Source organism: Marmota flaviventris, chromosome 9 (assembly GCF_047511675.1).
Source record: "Marmota flaviventris isolate mMarFla1 chromosome 9, mMarFla1.hap1, whole genome shotgun sequence".
Lineage (NCBI taxonomy): Eukaryota > Metazoa > Chordata > Mammalia > Rodentia > Sciuridae > Marmota > Marmota flaviventris.
In genome coordinates, this window is record NC_092506.1 from 63596405 (window position 1) to 63602404 (window position 6000).

Consider the following 6000-nt stretch of genomic DNA (forward strand, 5'->3'; position numbering starts at 1 on the left):
CCCTCTCTCCTGACTGCTCTCACTGGACTCTTTAGTCAGTTTCTCACTGAGTCACTTGTTCACAAGGCCACCAATGGGATGGGCAAAGGGAACGCTGATCAAATGCCTGCCTAGGTACCAGGCCTCAATGAGTACCCCCTCTCCCTTCACCTCATTAAACCTCAACACTGTTATTATCAACTCCATTTTACAGGTAAGAAAACAGGTGCAAAGTTAAACAACTGGTCCCAGGGCAGCTTGCATGGCCTCCCTGACCTGGGGGTGGCCAACTGTGCCAGGCACACTGCCAGGCACTTGGGGGACGAGGTGGCTGGCAAGGATGGCAAATCCATGCAGACCACAGGCAGTGAGCAGAGGGGTAGCGTCCACCTGCTAGAAAGGAGTTCTGGGGCCTTCTCGGAGGAGGCAGCCTCAGGCCTGGAGGATCTCGCTGCTCTTGCCGGCCACCACAACAGGAGAAAGGGCAGCTGTGGCCCACAAAGCTCTGGTGCCCAGGGTATGCTCGCTCTGCCCTGGAGGCGGCAGAGGGAGGAGAAGCCAGCTGCCCTGCCAATGACCCCACTGCAGCCAGGCCAGCCTGCCCCCAGTCCTGCCAACCTGGCCTGGCCCAGCCAGCTCCCAATCACAGCTAATGACCATGCTGCCTGCAGCCTAGGACACCACCCTCTTTTGGGTGACCACAGTTCCTTCTGGCCCAGACAGCAGCCAGGCCAAAAATCACAGCTGCTTGTCACACCACATCCTCTACCCTGTGCTGTGGTCTCCTCCTCCTTCTGCCAGGATCACAGAGGACACTGCAGAAATCTAGAGAGGTAAGGCCCTTGGATACCGCCAGCTCACCATACATGTGGGCAAAGAGAACCGCACGGAGGGGCTGAGTCACCGCAGGTCACACAGCCAGCTGCTGCAGAGCCCAGGCCAAAGGTTCCTTCCTGGGCCCCACGCTCAGTCTCACACTGCCCTTCCTTAGCCTTGGAAGAAGGCTCGGGTTCTTCACATGCAAAGAATGCTTTCGAGGTACTGAATGGAGTTGAGGAGACAGGACATCTAAAAGCTGGCTGTTCAGTGACAGAAGCACGGATTTCTAATTCAAACAGTTGCAGCCCTGACTCCCTACTTCCTGTCAAGCTGTGTGACCTTGGGTAAGAAAATGTACCTCTCTGAGGCTCAGATTCTGGGGCATAACAGTAGCTACCTCCAGCATTAGTGTGAATGAGAGTGTCCATAAAGTCTTAGCACATTGTCTGGTTTATAATAATTATTCAATATTAGCTATTGTTAATATCATCACCATAGTATTATTAAATGTGCTGATCCATTTTATAAACTGTCAAATGCCATGGATGGTAGGTATTATGTATTTCTGTGAAGTGCTAAAATTCAGAGGGGTGTACCCACAGGGTTGGACAATCTAGGAATGTTTCTAGGGGAATTTATGACCCAAGTTGGACCTGGACAGATGGGGACATAAGTGAAGAAGAGGCAGAGCTGGTGGTTCTGATGGGAGGCACCCCACAAGCAAAGAGGCAGCAATGGGGGCACAGGTGGTGCATGCAGGAGACACTGGTGAGCAATGAGCCCCAGGTCCATGCAGTGGTTCCCATGGGCAAGGACTTGAATGCCACAACTGGAAGCCTGGTCTTCACCTTACAAAGGAAGCACAGGGAGCCCAGAGGGGTTCTAACACTCCAGGGCCCCTCCCAGCTGATCATTCGCCCCTTGCTTTGCCCCTCGCTATCCCCACAAACCCAGCATCACTACCCCGGGTTCTCCCCACCTCTCTGCCTGCCATCCCATCCCATCTCTTTTATTACAGGCCTGCCCCGTGGTCCACATGGACAGTGAAGCATCAGTTTATTGAGTATATTTCATGCCCTGGGTTCTATGCAGGTGACCCCATGGTCACCTATAACAACCCTCCATTTCAAGAGAGGGAAACAGCCTGGCAGGGCCAGGTGTCTTGCCCACAATCTGACAGTGAGTAGGTGGCAGAGTCAGGATTCAACCTTGATGACGGGACCCCCAATTGATGCAGTAAGTTACCTCTAGCTCCAGCCCAACCATCTATGACCTCAAAGAAGCCTGCCCATTACTCTAGTCCCTAGGACCTCCCCTCTCCCTTGTCAACCTCTCCCCTGTACCCTCACCCTTAATGCCCCCCCCATATCTCTTTGGAATAAGAGGCCCACAGTTGGATCCTAGATCTGCTAGCTTGGCTCTCACTATTGCCTGTGGATCCATCTGGCCCTCCAACAGGAGAATCGGATTGATAATAGGTCACTCTGCTGTTCTATCTATTCCATCCCCCACTCTAATACAGTCATATCCAAGACTAACAGCATAAATAGGAGCCTCTTGCCTCTTCTGGTGGGGTTCAGAAGCTCAGCTGAACACAAAGCTATTTCCCTGAGCCTGCCTCCCAGGGGTGGGAGCTATAAATTATTCACTGCATTTTGTGCCTAGGGAGGCCAGACAATGGGCCAAGGAATGGACACCAGCTCCCCGTTCCCCATGGGAAGGTATCATCAGAGCCCAGAGCCCCTTGCCAGTATCCCCAAGCAGATTCCAGAAGCTATGAAACTATGGAAGATGGCCGAGGGCAATCTAACCTATATAGGAAGCCCGAGCTGAGCAAATTCAGGACTCTGCGGCTTCAACAATAGCCTGAGTTGTAATCTATTGCAAGTCTGAGAATTATCCCAGACTTCCTGGTCAAAATTCAAGCTTCCTTTTCTTCATAGGGAAGGAAATAGATATTTGGTCAGGCATTGAATATTGGTATCTCATTCAGTCCTCACAATGACCTGGTAAGGAGATGTTCTACTTTTACAGAGAAGCAGCTGGGGCTCAGGGCATGAAGAGATTTGCCCAGTGAGTGTGAGACACAGTAGTTCACCTGCCTGGTCTGACTTACCACTGTCTGCTCTCACCAGTTTAGGCTGCCATTTAGCCTACCTGGGTAACTTCCAGATCACTGGATAGATAGCTGGTGCTCAAATAACTCCTGAAACAAACTCAAAGGCCCTAGGTTAGTGGTTTTACCTCTTTGAGCCTCAGTTTCCACACAAGGTAGCCATTAATAACAAGCCCCTTCTTGGCAAACACAACAAACTCCTTATCGACAGTTTTCTGATGTGATTGCCTTATCACAGGTAACACACAGCCTGCTTGACCCCACTTTAGAGGTGAGGCACCAGAAGATGCCCCAACCCTGCTGCGCCTCACTCCAGATTCCAGGCTTTCTCCACCACCCCATGAAATGAGATCACAGGTGTGAAATTATTCCATCAAAGAAGAGCTTTGTTTAGATGCAGGGATTATTATGAGGACTTGAATCCTCAGACAGAGGAGGGAGTAGGGGGAATCCCAAGCCCCTTAGTCACCTTTTGGGTTCCCCTAGTCCCTCTAACCCCAGAGACGAGCTTCTAGTCTTCATTAACCTGTTCCACCTCCCAGGGGCTTTCCAAGGTAGTTTCTCCCTTGACTCCAGGGAGCTGGGTACAACAGGGGTTAAGTAGTCCCAGCCAAGGCTACGGGTCCAGACCAAGGCCATATGCCCTCTTCTTCCTCACCTAGAACAAGAGCCCAAGAGTCCATGCCAAGGGCTTCTGTCCTGTATCCACCTGGCCCCCAAGGACAGCAGGAGCCCCTGCCTGGGACTCAAGACACCTGGGACTATGCCCACAGCCCTGGCAGCTTCATCCTTAAGATCTTAAACAAGCCCTCTCTTCCTGGGTCAGAGGTGTCCTGCGAGTTCCCCTGCCCAAAAGAGAATGAGGTCAGGTTTTCCATCTGGGCCAAAGGCTGTGGGGTTTCCGGCATGTCTCAGGCCCCTGCACCGCCACAGAGACTCTCACAGCAGCCTCAAACATGGTCACACTGACCTCAAATCAGGAGTGGAGAAAACCCCAGCCACGCCTCCAGAAGTTGCAAACTGAGGAGGGGAGTGGACACTTTGAGGGACGCTTGGGAAAGCTTTCTCAAGTGGAACTTCTGGGTCAACCACTCACTGACTTTATGATCTGGGGAATGATCCTAAGCACCTCCTCAGCAGTCCCCATTAGTAGGGTGAAGGACATGAGCTGGGTGAGTGCTGAGGGGCCACATCTCCTCCAGTTTCTGCAGGACTGACTTGGGGACCTCCACAGTGAGTTTGCCATCAGATAAGCAGAATCCCAGGAAATTCAGTGTGTCTTGGAGACCCCAGAATCTGGCAGGTAGGGGTAAGGAGCCGTTTCCCTACCCTAGGCCCCACAGAAAGCTTTGAAACTGGGAAGCCCCCCACCTTTGCCTTCAACTCTGGGAGGTGAGATGTCCAAGGAGTTGGAGGCCAGGAGAAGCCACCTTCTTAGCCTCAAGATCAGTGGCCCTGCACTGGGCCCCTCCACCTCCCACAGGCCGCTATTCACTTCCTTTCTTCTCCGACTTTGCTCTGCTTTTTTTTTTATTTTTTATTTTTTTTTAATTTAGGTGAACGCAATATCTTTATTTTATTTTTATGTGGTGCTGAGGATTGAACCCAGTGCCCCATGCATGCTAGGCAAGCACTCTACCACGGAGCCACATCCCAGCCCCTCTTTGCTCTTCTTTTTTTACCCTCTCCTTCTTCCCCAGCTTAATGAGAGTAGGGAACCTCAGCTCTGTCTAGCCTCAGTTTCTCCATCTGTCAGCACCCATAACAATACATAGTACTTTCTATCTCACGAGGTAGCAGTGCGCCTTAAGTAAGAGACCATTTGTGCAAGGGCGGGGCGCGAACCTGCACACAATGGGAGCTAAATAAGTGCTCGTTTTCTCCCTTCTCGCTCCTTCTCCCAGCTAGTTCCAGCCTCTGCCAGTGCCCCCTCCACGCCCTCAGTCTCTAGCCCAGCCGCGAAGGGTCTGGACCGCTCCCGCCGCGCATCCGGGGCTCTCTCACCTGCAGCCTAGGCTCTCGCCGGCAGCCACGGCAGAGGGGGGTCTGTGTTCCTCTCGGGGCAAGCGCTTGGAGCGGAAGGAAGGCGGCAGCTTCGACTCGCAGAACGAGCCCAGTGGTTCAGTCCGACTGTCCTGCCGACCTGGGACCCCTCGCGGGGCGCTGCACCCTGGCCAGGCTTCCCGAGAGCTCGTACGGTTCCAAGTCTGAGGCAGCCGATCAGAAGCAGCTGAAGGTTTGGTTCTCCGGAGCCGGAGGGTGGGGACGTCCGGACTCCTTTGCACTGCAGTCGGAGGCTGGGGCCACCTTGCGCTAACCCCTGGGCGAAAGGCTGGGGGCTCCGACACACACTGAGAGAAAGACTGGGAATGACCCCGCAACGATGGACGCGAATGTGGAGCCTGAGCTGTCCCGTCCCGGCGCTCCGGTTCAGGGCCGAGACTTGGGCGTCCCGTGAGTCCGTTTCGGACCTTGGGGCTGGGAGAGTCCGGGCGCGGAACCCGGGGCTGGGTCGGGCAGGGCAGGGCAGGGCAGGCGCCGCTTGGGAGACGCGGCGGCCGGAGCCCCGCAGGGAAGTCTTCCGAGGTCCAGGCGCAGCTCGCTCTGCAAAACGGGGCGGACCTCAGCGCGACGGCGGACTCCTGAGCTCCTGGCAGCGGCTCCACTTCCTCCTCTTCTCCTGCTCGCTCGCCGCTCGCTTAGCCCCGCGCCGCAGCCGCTGCCGCTGCCACTGCCGCTGTCATCCTGGCCACCCACCCCCACCGGAGCTGCAGCCCGAGTCGTGCCGAGCCGAGCCGAGCCCAGCTGAGGCAGCACCGCCCAGCGCCCGAGTACCCGCGAGCGCGGCCCCGCCCTTATAGGGCGGAGCCAACCGAGGCCCCGCCTTTCACAAGCCCGGGCCGGGGCTGGGCGCGCGCCTGCTTTCCTCTTTGGGCCCCTGCACCGTCGTGAGCCGGAGCCAATCAGAGAAGGGGTAAAGGGCGGAGCTCTGCGGAACGTGGACTCTACCTCCGAGAAGGCGGGGCAGACAATGGAGAGGTGCGGCTGCAGAGAGGACAATGGATGGGTTGGGGGTTCTTAAAGAG

At 55.1% G+C, this 6000-nt stretch overlaps 1 protein-coding gene across 1 annotated transcript in view; it reads right to left on the reverse strand.

Annotated features, from left to right (window-relative positions):
• Positions 1-5738, reverse strand: part of Gdpd5 (glycerophosphodiester phosphodiesterase domain containing 5) — an 80628-nt gene extending 74890 nt beyond the window's left edge. The window contains exon 1 of the mRNA XM_027942561.3: positions 4919-5738. The gene's annotated coding sequence lies outside the window, so the exon portion shown is untranslated. The remainder of the gene's footprint in view (positions 1-4918) is intronic.
• Between the last annotated feature and the right edge of the window lie 262 nt (positions 5739-6000).